Here is a 17,682-nt window from a genome sequence, read left to right as displayed (position 1 = left end):
TATATTGACATTGTCCATGCATTATTGCCACACCTTGCTGAAGAGGAAATAGCTAGACATAGTTACAACATGGCACACTGCGCGAGCTAGCCCTGTAGTTTTAGATAGAATAGTTTCAAAAGGAGTATGATCCCGACGATCGCAGATTTTTCACACCAGATATTTGGATATGAGGCTACACATGTCAAAACCTATTGCAATAACACACACAACATGGATAACTTAAAGCCTAACTTATCCACAGTCACTGCCGACATTTCGCTCATGGCTCTGCAGGCGGTGTCTGAAACCACGCTTCGTCGTTCTTGGTGATACGTGTATATCCAACATGCTAGCGCACAATAAAAATTAGTGAAGTTGTCTGTGTTCTTAATTAATTGAGCTCTATGCTATGAAGACATATAAAGGGGTGGAGGTGTAGCTCCACCATTCGTGAACTCGACACTAGATGGAAGTGAATAGCTTCACGCCGCGACCGCTTTAACCATGGAGAAAGAGCCCCGGGTACCCAATGGATAGGGGGATGGGTGGTTCCAGAGCCGGTTTGGATTTTTTGGAGCTGGAAAAAATGTTGCCCGTGCCTGGAATCGAGCCCCTGCCGTCCAGTCCGTAGCTAGTCTTTGTACTGGGTTTCAAAATTTGTTTTAACAAAATGTGTTGCAAACACATTACTTTGAATGAAATTCGCGTTTAATCAACTGTCCTTTGCATAGGCCTATGCCTTTCACTCAAATGGCCCTAACCCTCTGATACCTGACGTTCTCTTTAAAGAATCACTCCATATCACTATGTTGTAAATTTGCATCTATTATTTTGCTGCTGTAGAGAAGTCTGAAGTAACACCGAGAGACGTTCGCGAGCATCTGGCAACGAAGCACATTTACTGGAATCGCATTAGAACGTTCAAATTGGGAATAATTTTCTGGCCTAATTTGACGCCAGAGGGATTGCCTGCCACTTGGGCGTAGCTTCCAGGTTTTAATGCATGCGGGTTAAAACCTCAATATAATTTAACTTCCCTTTTTGCCCCAAACCCATGATTATACACTATAATTCCACGCCAGGCAAGGTATCCGCTGAAAACTCCGCAAATCAGATTTTTGTTTCGATTTGTTTCAACCTTCTCTGCATTGCCTTCTTCGCAGGGAAGTTCGACTGCTGTGCGCGATTGTTTAATGTTAAGATGAAACCACTGTTTCATTGATGCTTTTTGCTATATTAAAAGGCGCTTTTCTGCAGTCTGTACGTGTTATCTGCTAGGTCTATATTTCTTTTATTCCTGTTCCCTACTTCGGTCCGAAGACAGAACACCAAATTACATTATCAAATTTACTCCACACTCTTACCAGTATGTACGGTAGCTATGGTTGTGTAAATATTTGGGTAGAATTTTGAGAATCGACTAGAATCCTCAGACCCATAAGCGAAAGTAAAAGGAAATTTGTCCCTATATAATTAATTAATTAATTAGGACTACGCCATGAAGACGTATGAAGAAGTGGAGATGTATCTCGGCTGTTCATAACTTCGGCAATAGCTGGAGGTGAGTGGCTAGCTTTATGTCCCGGCGGCATTAGCCCCCAAGAAAGAACCCCAGATACGCATCGGATAGGATGCTTAGTCGGCCCCCGAGTTGGTCCGGACATTGTGAATTAGAGAAAAATCTCTCCCTCGCCGCCGGGTATCGAGACTTCGCTGAATTAGCTTGGTCTCAAGTGATTAAATAATTGGGTGATGTTAAGGGTTTTAGTCCACAGATGGGCTACAGTTATTTTATATTTTCTTGTTAACTCTCACTGAATTAGCTTGGTCTCAAGTGATTAACTTTCTCCGTGATCCCCAAAGGTGGGTAGGGCCGTCAATTCATCTCTCATCGGTCCAAATATTCTCAACTATTCTCAACACACTGTTCTCAAACACCCTTAGTCTATGTTACTCCCTTAATATCAGAAACCCAAGTTTCATACCCATACAGAACCACAAGCAATATTATAGTTTTGTACAGAATTATTAGGCTTATTTTGGACTCTACCCATCGTCTGGTATGACAAAAAAAGCACACAATGTTTCGGAGACTGGCTCTGTCTCCGTCCTCAGATAGAGATTGGACCAGTTAGAAACAGCTAGTCTCAATCACTGGACAACTGGCGGTCAGTAGAGAACAGCCTATAAACACCTGACAACAGGTTCCATTATTGGGAGATAAGAATAAAATCGCAATAAAAGACAAGATAGAACTCTTGTGCCAACCATGCACATGTCAAAAATGTGATAAAACAGTGGTATGGGTTAGGTTCCAGGAATTAAGTTGAAAGTGAGGGTAAAAAATATGCAGATAAAGAATCATGCAACCAGGGCGACTTCTATGAAATAAGACTAAACCCCAGTAATCCATGAAGAATCCATAAGGGAGAAATGTCCAAACTGGGCTGGCTGATCGGAATTTATAGCAGGTACAGAAAGTATAAGAAATCAGCTCAAATGACATGTTCAACTAATCCGATCTGCAGCTATAAACCAAGTCATAAAATATGAGGAGGATCGCAGAAGATTGTAGCATAGATGTTCTGGTGGTCTAGAGGTAAGGCACCGGCGTTGTATATGTAAAGTTCGTGGTTCGAAAACACAAGAAATGAATGAAAGTAATGAAATTTTTATGGAATTATATAGCGAGATGTAACATAAGAAGAAGATTAAAGGTCAAAAATTTCCGTGGCATTGGTGGCTCATTGGTAAAACACCGGCGTAGTGATGAGAAGTTCAAGGCCAAGGATATTTTTGTGATATACAAAGTGAGTTAATATGATTTTTCTGGAATAATAACCGAAGATGTAGCTTAAGAGGAAGATTTTACAAAATAAATTTCTGTGGAGCTGGTGGTGTAGGAGTAAGACATCAGCTTAGTGTTCAGAAGGTCCCTGGTTCAAAACCTGTAGGATTTTTGTAAAAAGAAAATGGAAAAAATTAGGAGTTAGGGTAAAGGAGGAGGAGAGATAGAGGGAGGGACCGGGATGAGGGAAGATTTTTTGCTTTTTTGCGGCCGCTCATTAAGACACTCTCCTAAGCGGGTTTTATTAAAATCCACATGGGATCAAAAAGAAAAAAATTTCGGCCCACCTCCGCCCTTAGGGGTGACTTGAAGTTATTCACTTGAGACCAAGATAATTCAGCGAAAGTTAAGAATAAATGTATAAGAAGTGTAGCGCCATCTGTGGACTTAAACCTCATGGAAAGCCACGAAGTGTAGTTAAAATATAGCATCTTAGTATCTTATTGGTCTGTGCAAACCGCTCCTCTGAAGAATTCATTTTATAGGGTAGGGCAGGAGGTACTGAGGATGGAAGCGTGGGACCCCACCCTCAACCACCCTTATAATCACGCAGAAAGTTAATCACTTGAGACCAAGCTAACTGAGCGAGAGTTAACAAGAAAATATTTAAAACTGTAGCGCCATCTGTTGAACACTACAACATGTTAGATGTTACAACATGTTAAAACATGTTATATTTTGCGGGGGTACAGGAGGTCAGATGGGATGAAGGTGGCATCGCACCAGCAGGAGCCTATACATATTTCTATGGAAAGGGGAATGAAAATCATGAATTAGGTACAGGGTTTTTTCATACATAAGAGAATCGTATCAGCAGTTAAGAGGGTAGAATTCGTTAGTGATAGGATATCATATATAATACAAAAAGGTCGCTGGTGTGATATCATTGTTCATGCCCCAACAGAAGATAAAATTGATGACATAAAGGACAGATTCTATGAACAACTAGAACATCTATTTGATAAATTCCTGAAGTACTCTATGAAAATTTCAAACCAACAATTGGGAATGAGAGTTTGCATGAAATTAGTAATGATAATTGAGTTAGAGTAGTAAACTTTGCCACATCAAAAATCTTACTGTCAAAAGTACCATGTTCCCACATCGTAACATCCATAAATTTATTTGGACATCTCCTGATGGGAAGATACACAATCAAATAGACCACAATTTGATAGATAGGAGATGGCACTCAAGTATACTTGATGTCTGATCATTCAGGGCAGCAGATTGTGATACTGACCAGTACCTGGTGGTGGCAAAGTTTAGGGAAAGACTGGCAGTGAGCAAACAAACAATGCACAGAGTTCATTTGGAGAGGTTCAATCTCAAGAAATTAAATGAGGTAGAGGGTAAAGAGCAGTATTGTGTTGATATTTCAAATAGGTTCACGGCTTTGGAAGACTTGGAAACTTGGGTGGATGTTAATAGAGCTTGGGAAACTATTAGAGAGAATATAAAAATGTCTGCGAAAGAGAGTCTAGGTTATTATGAAGCGAAGAAGCATAAGCCATGGTTCGATGAAGGATGCTCAAAATTATTAGATCAAAGAAAGCAGGCCAAATTGCAATGGTTACAGAATCCAAGTGAGTTAAATGGGGATAATCTGAATAATATAAGACGTGAAACCAGCAGGCATTTCAAGAACAAAAAGAGGGAATATCTGAAAGACAAAATTGATGAGCTTGCAGTGAACAGTAAGAACAAGAACATCAGAGACCTGTATATAGGAATAAATGACTTTAAGAGGGGTTACCAGCCTAGCAGTAACTTAGTGAAGGATGAGAATGGTGACCTGCTTGCAGATTCCCACAACATTTTGAATAGGTGGAGGAACTACTTCTCTCAGTTATTGAATGTACATAGGGTCAGTGCTGTTAGGAAGACAGAAATCCATACAGCTGAGTCATTAATACCTGATCCTTGCCCTTTTGAGGTTGAAAGTGCTGTTGAAAAATTGAAACGGTATAAATCACCAGGTAGTGATCAAAAGTCTGGCAGAACTTATTCAAGCAGGAGGCGAAATATTATGTTCTAAGGTCCACAATCTAATTACTTCTATTTGGCATAAGGAAAAATTGCCTGATCAGTGGAAGGAGTCTATTATTGTACTAGTTCACAAGAAGGGTGATGAAACTGACTGTGGTAATTATCGGGGAATATCACTGCTATCAACTTCATATAAAATTTTGTCCAATATTCTTCTTTCAAGATTAAACCCATATATAGATTAAATTATTGGGATCATCAGTGTGGGTTTCGATGTAACATATCAACTACAGACCAGATCTTTTGCATTCATCAGAGTACGATGAGACAGTACATCAGCTATTCACAGACTTCAAGAAAGCCTATGGTTCGGTAAGGCGGGAAGTATTGTACAATATTCTAATAGAGTTTGGGATACCCATGAAACTAGTTAGGATGATTAAAATGTGTTTAAACGAAATGTATGGTAAAGTCCGTGTAGGTAAACATTTGTCAGATAAATTTCCTATCCAGAATGGTCTAAATTAAGGAGATGCTTTATCTCCACTCCTTTTCAACTTTGCTTTAGAACATGCCATTAGGAAGGTTCAGGGAAACCAGGTGGGACTGAAATTAAATGGGACACATCAGCTGTTGGCCTATGCCGATGATGTGAATCTACTGGGTGATAAGGTAGATACCATAAAAAAACAAACAAACTTTAACTGACGCAAGTAAAGAGGTTGGTCTAGAAGTAAACACAGAGAGAACTAAGTATATGTGACTATTTCGTCACCAAAATGCAGGGAAAAATCGTGACATAAAGATAGGAAACAGATGTTTTAAAAATATGGCACAGTTCAGATATTTGGGAACAACGATAACAGATCGAAACCTGATTCAGGAGGAAATTAAGAGGAGATTGAACTCGGGTAATGCTTGCTACCATTCAGTGCAGAACCTTCTGTCTTCTCGTCTGCTGTCCAAGAACATGAAAATTAGAATATACAAAACTATAATTTTGCCAGTGATTCTGTATGGGTGTGAAACTTGGTCTCTGACATAAAGGGAGAAACATAGACTGAGGGTGTTTGAGAACAGGGTGTTGAGGAGAATATTTGGACCGAAGAGAGATGAAGTGACAGGAGTTTGGAGAAAACTGCACAATGAGGAGCTTCATAACTTGTACTCTTCTCCAAGTATAATTAGAATGATCAAGTCAAGGAGGATGAGGTGGGAAGGGCATGTAGCACGAATAGGGGAGACGAGGAATGCGTATAGGAATTGGTGGGGAAGCCAGAAGGAAAGAGACCACAGGGAAGACCAAGGCGTAGATGGACGGACAATATTAGAATGGGTCTTAGAGAGATAGGATGGGATGGTATGGATTGGATTGGCCTGGCTCAGGATAGGGACCAGTGGAGGGCTCTTTTGAAGACGGTAATGAACCTTCGGGTTCCATAAAATGCCGGGAAATTCTTGAGTAGCTGCAAAATTGGCGGCTCCTCCAGAAGGGCTCAGCTCTATGAGTAAGTAAGTAAGTTGGACCCTAGTCTGGATTTAGTGCGGAAGGGAGAAGATTCCCGTTCTCCACCCAGCCTGTAGTGTGGTGTTTCAATTAAGAAAATATAACATTTGTGTGTCCATGTTCTTTGTTTCTTTTAACAAATCCATTCACTTCATTAACTTTACAAAAAGATCGAATCATACATTTAAGACAATACTCTGCATTTCATGTAATAAAGGTAAAGTTGTTCGTGCGCTGAATTAATTAAGTACTACACCATGAAGACATATGGGGGAGTGGTGATACATGAGTAGCTCCATAATTGTTGACCTCGGCACTAGATGGAGGTGAGTGGTCAGCTTTACGCCCCTGCCGCTTTAACCCCGAGGAAAGAGCCCCAAGTACCCATTAGATAGGACGCTGGGTTGGCCCCAGAGCCTGTCTGGGTGCTGTGGAATACACATAAATATCTTGCCTCTTCCGGGAATCAAACCCCATCGTCGAGCCCGTAAGCCGGTGCTATACCTACTGAGCTAGTGTAGTACTTATATTTTATACTTTCAAATTTGAGCTCTGGGCACTGATGCACTCGGGGCTGAATCGCAGTTGCATAAACTCAACTCATTGGGGCCTAACATCATTTTCTCTCTCTATTTCTTCCTGTGTTTGTTTACTCTTCTTTCTCCTTCATTTTCTCTCCCTTTTATTCTTTCTCTCTTCCCTTCGTTTATTCATTATTGCTCTTCTGTAATGCTTTTTATACCCTCAACTGTATACTGAAGTTGGAACAGTTTAATTTTTGTCCTTCTACTGCGAGGTATAGACATGGAGTAAGAGATGTTTATCAGACTTTCTTAAACTTTCTTCTGAATTTGTTTTGCGTATAAGTCAAAGTAAAGTGTTTTGATTTTCTGCAACCATGATTATATGTGTCGTGAATTTAGACTGCAGAAGGAACGGATGAAAAAACCACTGCTTTCTCTAGGGAAATTTTCTTGCATCCAAGGATACAAGAGATCTCCCAAAGAAGAGCATTTCTTTTAAAGACAAACAAAAGTCTCCACGACTTTTCCATCTCTGTTACGTTTACTCGGCCTTATGAAGAACTTTTCCTCCCGTACAAGCAACTAATTAGTCAAGGGTGACACAAAAGGTTTACCTCCTCAGAAGGGGGCTAGAAGCAGCAAGTAATAACAAATCCCAAAATGAGAACAGTGCTAGCAGGGATTTATCGCAAATTTTATACTTTATCGAGGACACTTCCCTCGGGTCAAAAGCAGCCAGAGCACCAACGTTAAGTATGCGTGGATCTTTGCCTCTACACCCCTGTGAGCCTTGTAGCCGCCCGCCAACGTACATCTGCCGCGACTGTCGCTCGAGCTTGAGTTCTTTATCTCAGGGATACGGGTGCTTCGGATATGGGAGTCGAACTCACTTCGGGGTTCATGAATTACGGGGTCTCCAGAACACACCGTGTATTGAAGTTTTAGGTTAAATTTTCTTACAGTGATCACTTTTTACAATAGTCCTCCGAGCTAGCCGCTCCGTCCATCCTACTCGCTACCCCTACTGTAAAACACTTCTCTGTTCTCTGTCTACATTTCAACAGCTGTCCTCCTCCGCTCCCTGTAACCGACTGCCCTCTCTTTACAAGTTCCCCAGTGGGCATAAAAAGAGAAAGCCAAGGGTCTAGCCCCACATCTGTCCTACATTCGTATTTCTCGAGATGCCCATTAACTTTTTTTAGGTCTTCAAGGCACACGAGCAGTGAACCCAAGACTCCTCCTGGCCGGTCTCGCACAATGTCAGTTCATGGGTTTATGACACTAGGAGCAAACAGGCAATGTTAGGGACAATAGTGACACCCTAAGCCTAAGGAAGACAATAGTTGAAATACAACTAGACGGTCCCGGGATGGTATCTCGCCGGAGGAGCGTCTCTAATGTTGTTAAACAATGCATAAATTCGTCATGCCCTTAATTAAATAATTTTGGCGAGGGACGTACGGTTACAGTCTTTCTGGAGGGATGCTCGGGCAGAAAGGCAATTTTACCTTTACTTTTACTTAAAAAAGGNGGTTAACACCACTTATACACGGTGCCAAATCCCAGAAGACTGCTTTCTTCATAGTCACCGCCGTGAAAGCCTCAAATCTTACGAAAGAAATTGAGTCTATAAAATTATATTTCAATATCCATTTAAGAGGCTAGGTACTAGACGACAACCATTATGCAACGAACATATCAAGTACATTACCAACCAGCCAAAAACAGACTGGCTGACTGACTAACCGATCAATGGACTGAGGTACCATGTTGGTAGATAACTAACCGTCATAATAAGACCTGAAAGTCCAACAGGACTTGTACCACAAACTCCCTACTAGAATCCGGTCAACTAATTAGAAATTTAGCCGGTCACGGTAGCCGAGCGGTCTAAGGCATGCACTGTCTTCGCTCGCTCGGAAGCCGGGATCGTGGGTTCGAATCCCACTCAGGACATGGATGTTTGTGTGCGTTTTTCTGTGTTTGTCTACAGGTAGAGGACTTGCGACGAGCTGATCACTCGGCCAAGGAGTCCTACCGTATGTGTAAGATCTAGAAAAAACCGAAGTGAAACGGAGAGTTTCATGGAGGTAGGCCTAGGCCCAAATTGGGGCTGTAGCGCCACAGGAAAAAAATTAGAAATTTATGGAGCTTACTAACGTTCTAAGTAGCTTAATAACAAACCAGCTATGTAACTAACATTTTGGTAATAAGTTCCAGAAATTTGACGTCGCTAACACCAAAGACTGGCGGCTTTCTTGAAGGAGGTTTGTGTGGCTCTTCTAATTTCCTCGAGGCATATTCCTTTTTAGTATCTGGATTAAGCCACAAGCTGCCTCCCACATCCTTTCCAATTCATCCTCCACTAATCATCTTACATTACATAAAGCAAGGTTTTGGCAGGGCCATTAAATAAGCCACAAAATAGACAACAGCGTGGTTTCTACATATAATTCTGTTACGAGGTTTATTGTAGCGGAAAACGATATTGTGTGGATCATAATCATATCAGGCGAAGAAGTTCCTTCACTTTGCAGAACGTCGTAATTATCATACCGAACATTTGTGCAGTAGTTCGTCTCTTTTCCTCAATTTCTTCGGATAAATTCTGGGGCTGTTTGCTCTGTGGTAATATGGGAGGAGAAAAATTACAGGAAAAAAAAAATAGCAACTAAATATTTGTTCTGAGACATCTCTGTTTAGTTCACATGAACAAAATTACCTTGCAAAATTTTCGATTAGGCCTAAAAGTCGATTAACTCAAATGAGGAAGCTTTTATTATAAAGGCATCTATCATCCAGGAATATTTATTTTATCCTGATTTAATTTGAATCGGTATAAAGAACTGGGGAAGTTCTAATCAATATAAGCAACACTGGGTGGCTAAAAAATTATATTAAAAATGGTAAGAATTATCGGCTCTGCAGATCTAAATGAAACACACACAAGTTGTATAGAATATCCGTAACTATGTGTAAAAAATATTAATTCGGGTCACCAGGCAGGTTAATCTACAAGTATTGCTCTAGGCTTTGGAGGCGCTCAAGGCCGCGCCATAGCTGAAGTGGTTAGTCACTGGCTTCCCACAGCGGCGGCCCGGGTTCGATCCCGGGCCTGGTCAAGTGGGATTTGTGGTGAAAAAAGTGGCACTGGGGCGGGTTTTCTCGGAGTACTTCGGTTTCCCCTGCCAATCTTCATTCCACCAAATTCTCCATCATCATAATCACCTGGGGCAGACTACAATAGGTCAATCAGTGGCCGCCGTGCCGAGTGAACCCAGTTGGACTCCACCCCCCACTAAGCGAATTAAAAAAATTGGAGGCGTTCGGTTTGTATTTCCGTCGGGACAACTTTTATCCTCACTGAGGTTTTTTGCGATCTCCCTCAGTTCCGTCAAGCAAACTTCGGGATAGTAACTCGATTGGGCCACGACCACTTCCTTCCGAATCCATTCCAACATACTGTGATAGATTTGCTCAAAGCATTGCTAGGCAATGGTTCGGTGAACACCCCGCGACCGATGTTCACGCAACAATAGAAGGTCGTTCATCTCCAGGTCAAGCCGGAAATCCGCGTACGCAACAATAGGAAGATTATTTTCTATTGCTAGGCAGCAGCCAGCTTGCCAATGGACTGACTAAATAGCGATCACGTGGGAACCCCAACAGACACTCATGCAATAATATAGGGGCTGTGTTTTTTTTTGCCTTGTCCGTGCCTACAGGATATAGGAGAATACGGGAATGGGAATTTAGTTCAATTGTTAGCTTGCTTACATTTGATTCAAGTATGGCAATCGAGCGAATTTAAATCTGATAAATTTAGTGGCATTTTCATGGATTTGACAAAATTCAACTGTAGCGTCATCCGCACTTTCAAACAAAGGGGTCGTACGAAAGACAAATTGCTGTTTCTAAGTTTTAAAATGGAAAACATATTTCTATGTAATGAATCAAGCGAACTAAATAAACCTTTTGGTTCACATACTTAGGTATCTTCCATACACCTTATATGAGTTCCATTCAGATCCGCAGAGGAGTTCATTTGTACCGCATAAAAAGGAGCATAATTTACTTCTGTGCAACGCAGTATGAGTTCTGTAGCTGTTTTCTTCAGTATGCTGGATTGTGTCTGCAAACTGGGCGGTGCACCACAACTGCAAGGAGGTTCTTCTTCTTTTTGGAGGGGTCAGACCCCTCCACAACGTCCAGTCCCTGAATTCTCGCTCCGGAAGGGGTCGACCCTTCCACAAGATCCAGTTCTTTACATTCCGCAACCTGCTGGACATCCCTCCTGCTCTCTTCACGAACTCCAACCCTGGAGTTTTCCTGAGGGTCTTGTTGAATTCCTTTTCTTCGTAGCTGCTGTCTCAGGCCTCGGCTCCTTATCCAGTTTTTGCCTTCCGGTTTCGGCTGATGCCTCCTTCCGAACGTCATTCTTTCAGAAGTTCTCGGTGCAATATTGTCTTTATTTTGGCCCTTACGCCTGTGTTCCTTGCGCCGTGTCACTGTATGGCGGGGCGTTCTCATGCCGGCGGCAGCCAATTTCTTCCGAGATCCATAATTTCCCTGGTTCCGTTCCTTTGGCTTTTGGCGGCGCTTTTCGGCTGGATGCCGGTCCCTATGCAGCATATTCGGTCCTGTGCCAGTTTCCACTGCGGTTTCATCCTTAGGGGCCTCCCGGTGCTCCACTCCGGATTCCATCTTTTCTGGATAGGCCTCCATTTTTTCTTGGCAGGTCGTCATCCTTTCGTGACGGGCACCCAACTCAATGTTCCCCGCGTCTAACTTTGCATTCATGGCTTTCATTACAGCCAGCATTTCGCAGACCCGTTCCGTATCCATAACGTGGCAACACAATTACGCGCTGCAATTTTCAATTCAACAATTCGGTCAATCCAATCCGACCACTTCTGACGTATTTATGGTCGTAACCACTTCTGACACCAAATTATCACGTGTTCGGGATTCCGTGACTAATAATAACGGGACTCTGAATTGGATGATTGGATTTATTGGCACTTCCATTACAATTACAGCCAATTATAAAACTCACAATCCATGGCTTCCTAAGACTCACTCCATTCCTTACTGGATCACGAGTGTCTTTTCTTCTGCGTGACTGACTTACGAATTGGTCATTTCTTCAGTTTCCGTTGTCCGCTGGTTAACACTCCACAGCTGAACACTCAGCTTCTGAATTCTCTTATGACTGACTCATTGAAATCACGTTAACTCTCCTGGACTGAACTGAACTGAACTCTCGAATGACAGCTCCCTTACGAATCAACTCTCAAGCCAATTACATGTCCCATTCTTATAACTTCAAAGCCAACCGACTGCAGATCACAATCACCTATGTTATTATCTCTTTATCCGTTGCTATGAAACGTGCCTAGCGACCTGCTACCCAGCAACGGAGGTCCTTCCACTGTTGACTGCGTAACATCAGGAATGTGATTACCGAACCGTTGTCTAACAATGGTCATATTCGTCACAATATTATATTCAGGTAACATAAGCTTATGTTCAAGTAAGAAAATGCAATTTGGCTTACAGTTTGAAGTGTGCGCAAGTGCTCATAAGAGGGTCTTATTTACTGAAGCCAGAATTTTGTTTTATTATTTGCAACTGTAGATATGCCAAAAGTTATATTATTATTGTTGTTGTTATTGTTATTATTATTATTATTATTATCATTATTTCATACTACTGCAGTAAAAATTCCAAGTTAAATTTCACAGACGTAACCACAATGACTGGCCGGTCGCGGTAGCCGAGCGGTCTAAGGCATGCACTGTCTTCGCTCGCTCGGAAAGCCGGGATCGTGGGTTCGAATCCCACTCAGGGCATGGATGTTTGTGTGCGTTTTTTCTGTGTTTGTCTACAGGTGGAGGCATTGCGACGAGCTGATCATTCGCCCAAGGAGTCCTACCGAATGTGTAAGATCTAGTAAACCGAAGTGAAACGGAGAGTTTCATGGAGGTAGGCCTAGGCCCAAATTGGGGCTGTAGCGCCACAGAAAAAAAAACTACAATGACTAGCTCTGTGGCCATATTTTAATTATTTACTTAAAAACAATCTGTCACACAGATTTATAAGGCTACTTATAACATATAATAAAACATTGTTTCATATTCCTAGCTATAAGAGTCCGTTAGTCATCGCTGTCGACCAAAGCTAAACGAAAATTTTCGCATTGCTGCTACGTCTTTATTTTACGTTCTAATGCGGTAGCGTAGTTGGTTGAGGCACTGTGCTACAAGCCGGAAGGTCGCGGTTTCGATTCACGCTGATATCACTGGATTTTTCAATTGACCTAATCCTTCCAGCCGCACTATGGCCCTGGGGTCGACTCAGCCTCTAACAGAAATGAGTACCAGGGATCCTCCTGGGGTTAAAGGCCAGCCGACGCGTAACGGTGACAACCTCACCGCCATCTGCAAGCCGACTGTCTGAAAATGTGAGAACCTCGACGTCTCACAACCCTATGGGCCTTCACGGTCTGTTACAGGAATAACTTTACTGTACCGAGCATCGTTTCTCCCACCCGCCTGTATATTAGTGTCTATAGTGTCACTCTAGTGCATGAATTCAACTATTACGAATCTGATCTCACTTCCAGCAGCATAAATTTCTTATACAATTCCGTTAAAATTGGTCAGTAGCTTCAGAAACTGATGGCACACACATAAGGAGCACGGTAGTCCCATAAACTTACTTCCATTCTTTTAAAGAATAAGAAACTTAAAACTGATCATATGGGTTTCAACGTTATTAAAACGAGGCCAAAATACCTGAAAAAGACGTATAGCCATTTTGTCAGTAATATAATTATGCAGTTTTTCACAGGCTCGTCTATAAAACTTGCTCCCTTGTCTTATAAATTTGCTCTAAAGGCACGTGAAAGAGTTATCTGGGGACTACATAGAGAAGGGTTATCAGCTTCACGCTCTGGAAGCTTCAATTCCAACCCCAGTACCCACTGGATAAGTGGAGTGGGTCCAAATGCCATTTTTGGGGTGGTGGCGGACAAAGGAAATTTGTCTTTTTTGAAAACCGAATCCCTTCCTCTGAGCCAGCAGCTAGTCACTTTATCGATTGAACAGGTTATCTTTTCTTGGTTAATACTCCAGAATACGTTGAACGTACAAAGGTAAGTCGTGCCTGTACATAGGTCCGAAAATTTTGTCTCCAAAACCACTCCAGAGGTGATATGTTGGGTTTTTGGACTTTATCCATCGTCCTGGTTTTTAAGATAACAATAAAAACACGACGTTTCGGAAACTGGATCTGTTTCCGTCCTCAGGTGAAGGAGAACACCTATTCAGTTGGGTCCGTTAGAAAGAGCTAGCCTCAATCACTGGAATCACGATGGATAAAGTCCAAAAACCCAACATATCAGTGTGTTACACACCATCGTCAGAATCCTATAGTAACCACTCCAGAGGTTTTCATAAAATATGGTATGGGCTTTTCAGTGAAAATCTTAGAATGGATTTAATTTTGAGGGGTGCCATTTAATCATGAACCTTACTTTATAGTCCCAAAATTTCTCATATCCGGCCTATTGTCAGTCTGTCAGAAAGAATGACTTGGCACATGCCGTAATATCTAGGGCCCGTTAAGATATTAATTTTTATTTCAAAGAATTTTGGTTATAATGAGTAATTAATGGAATGCCAAGGAACAGGGTTTCTGACCCTTGCCTCTTTGTACGACAATATTTTTTTATTTTCAATAAATTAACACTTAGACCAAAGAGGCATGAAAATTAATAAAGAATTCTAAATATTTCTAAAGCTGGTGTGTAACGATAAATATGCATATTATTTTTTATATTGTCCACCGTCTTGATTTGTTTCAAATACAAAGTTTGGAAACAGGATGTTTTTCAGGCTTCAGGTGTAAGATAGTGTATAATAAAACTCATATGGACATATGGTATACAGCTATGGCGCTGTACAAAACCACCAAACACAAAAATAATTCAAAGACTTCAATCCATATTCTTGCGTTCAGTAACTAAAGCACCTTGGTATAACACCAAATTTACTATCCACAATGATCTACAAATCCAATTTCTCATAGAAGTAATACATAGACTGCCAACACTCTACCATCAAAGCATACTCGGCCACAATAACAGACTAGTTGTAGAAATTAGCAATCCACCAAATGTAAGAAGATTGAGGAGACAGGGGCCGTCTGACCTACCGCAACCCGCAGATGACGAAGATTAAAACCATCACCATTCCTCTACAGGGCCTGTCAAGAGTATCATCAGTGGATTACTTCTCTACGCAAGACACCTACTTAGAACAAATTTACTTATTACCCCATATTATCGAGAGTAGATTATAAATATGAAATTAATTAAATAAACAATGTGTATGGTAGGAAATGTTCCTACTCAGGTGGTCAGTCAGAAAGAGGCAGTCCCAAATACTGGACTCCTCTAGCGACTGAGACAGACTCCATCTGAGGAAGATGTTTCTATTCAGTGGTGCACGTTAGAAATTCTCAAACACTGGGTCCGGGTTGGCACGTTAGAACATTGTTTGTCCAGTAGAAATTCGAAGCTCGCCCCACATGTTGTTGTCGTATTAGCATATTCGTCACATTATGCGTATACTAGTAATTACGTGTAAGTAGGTTGTATTTCATACTGCATTAACCAATTAACGAAATTTCAAATTATTCTTTAATTAATGTTATTTGAAATACTATTGTGATATTTCACAATCTCTTTCTTTTACCATGGCTCTGTAATTAGGCAAATATTCTTTCTAACGTTTAAAATGCGATACTCCAATGCAATTGACCTCTTTGTTGACCTCTTTGTCCTTTTAGCAGGACCTCCTGAGTAAGGAACTTTATTCCTTGACGCCTGATGGCGGAAACAGATCCAGATTCCGAAAATTTATGTTTGAAAAACTCAAGAAAATGGACAGTGTCAAATAACAATTACGTTTTTAGTAAATATTTAATTTGGAATTGTAATGTAAATTTCCTAGTTCGGCCAATTACGTATAGTAGAGAGGACAACAGTGAAAGATCTAACAATCTTATCCTGGATGCTATGTTATTCCTACTGACGTCAGACTCGAACGTCCTGCTGTTGCTACAGCAGCCAGGCTCATCAGTTACCGATCCGAGATTTATATTCCTCATTTAGCTACCAGCATTGCATGACGTCACTCTCATTGTAAACAGCTTCCGCTCACGCGTCCCTTGCCAAATTAACTGAATTCTTTCGCGCAAATTGAAGTAAATTTCTGTTTATGTACTTACGGAATTTGTTTTTTTTATGGATGTTAAACGTGATCTGTTACTTTGAGAGAAGAACACGAATTACAAGTATCCGAAAACAAAATTGTTCAGGCATATATATGAGAAATGAGGTTTATGGGAATTTTGGGATATTACAAAGTAAGGAACTTCGTGGTTTTGTACAGATTACCTATTGGTACTAGAACAGTAACATCTCGAATGCTTCGGCTAGCTGAAGATGTTCTTCGGTTGCAAGAGACAGAAATGCGTAAAGAATAAACCACCTGGAAGACCGAGAAATAAATTGGAGGATGAAAAGAAATTCGACTTGAGAGCGGTTTGGGGTGTGAGACATAAATGGAACTGATTCAAAATTGTGTCTGATAGCGGGCATTGCTATTAGTGGCGTTAAGCCTCAGTGTGTCGGTCCCAGGGAACTGGTTACTATCCTGTCTGTCGTGCAAACCAATCTATAACCAAGCGAAGCAATGTAATGCTTATAATCTACCTAATATTGGTAAGAGGGAACGCCATTTTAGTGTAACGTAGACGGTCATGTTATCATTAAAAACTTCTGGCATTCATACGCCGGTGGGAAATTTAAATATACTTAAAAAGGGCTTTTCTTCCTTGAGGTTGCCTACACAAATGATGACGTAACCGGGTCCGTAGAGTAGATGGATTTTGGGAGCTCTGCTTAGTGCCCAATTAAAATCTCAGCCGGGAGACTGACAGTCCTCTTTGAGATTATTTATGAATTTCCTCAGTTTCTCAAGGCTTATTACCTAGCAGACAGATGCAACAGTGATGTTCTTTTATTATTATTATTATTATTATTATTATTTTACTGCAATTGGGTGTTCACCCGGTGGCAGTAGAACTTACACTGATACAGACAAGGAAAGTCTATAACATAAGAGAACAATACAAAACAAAATACATACAATAAACAAGGTACACACAGTGCAAATCCAAACATATTGTCGCGTATCGGGTGTATATCGCGACAAATAACTTCACGCCGTATTTTATATAGCGAATTTTATTTCACATTCGCTCATACAATCACCCAAATTACAGATTTCCGATTACTGCTATCTGCAGTATCACAAATAGTACACTCCAAATGCCCCAATACCACTGACTAGTTGCTGGCTAACTCGGAACTCGGAGGTAGCTCCTGGACTCACTGACTGACTCAGTACAACTGACTGTGAATAGCTTTCGGTGCTCCCTATGTAGCCTCGATCGGACAATGCGGCCACGTAATAGGCACCCTTGTTGCTAGCCTTGCATGGTTACCAGGTTGCGGGGGCTCGGCTATCTTCGGCTCCGCTCGTGACGTCACCGCGCATAGCTGCCAGGATGCGGGGTGATTACTCGCCTATTACGCGAGCGTTACGTTACCGCTACGTGCAGCGGGGGAGGTAGGGGTCAACATGTCACACTGCTCCCTCCTTAAGGCTGTTCGTCCCGAATAGCCTAACGGTGCATCCCCGTTCCTTTGCTTCGGAGGCTGTTCTTGCAGCATCTTCTTTGTCCATTACATCCGCTCCCTT

General features: G+C 41.5%; 1 protein-coding gene across 4 annotated transcripts in view; it reads right to left on the bottom strand.

The window, feature by feature from the left end:
- Positions 1–17,682, bottom strand: part of LOC111875612 — a 264,658-nt gene that overhangs the window by 21,709 nt on the left and 225,267 nt on the right. The gene's annotated exons all lie outside the window — the stretch shown is intronic.

The sequence above is a fragment of the Cryptotermes secundus genome, unplaced genomic scaffold (genome assembly GCF_002891405.2).
Source record: "Cryptotermes secundus unplaced genomic scaffold, Csec_1.0 scaffold50, whole genome shotgun sequence".
NCBI lineage: Eukaryota > Metazoa > Arthropoda > Insecta > Blattodea > Kalotermitidae > Cryptotermes > Cryptotermes secundus.
The sequence above is the reverse complement of the archived record's forward strand: the minus strand, read 5'-3'. Positions and strand labels throughout refer to the sequence as shown.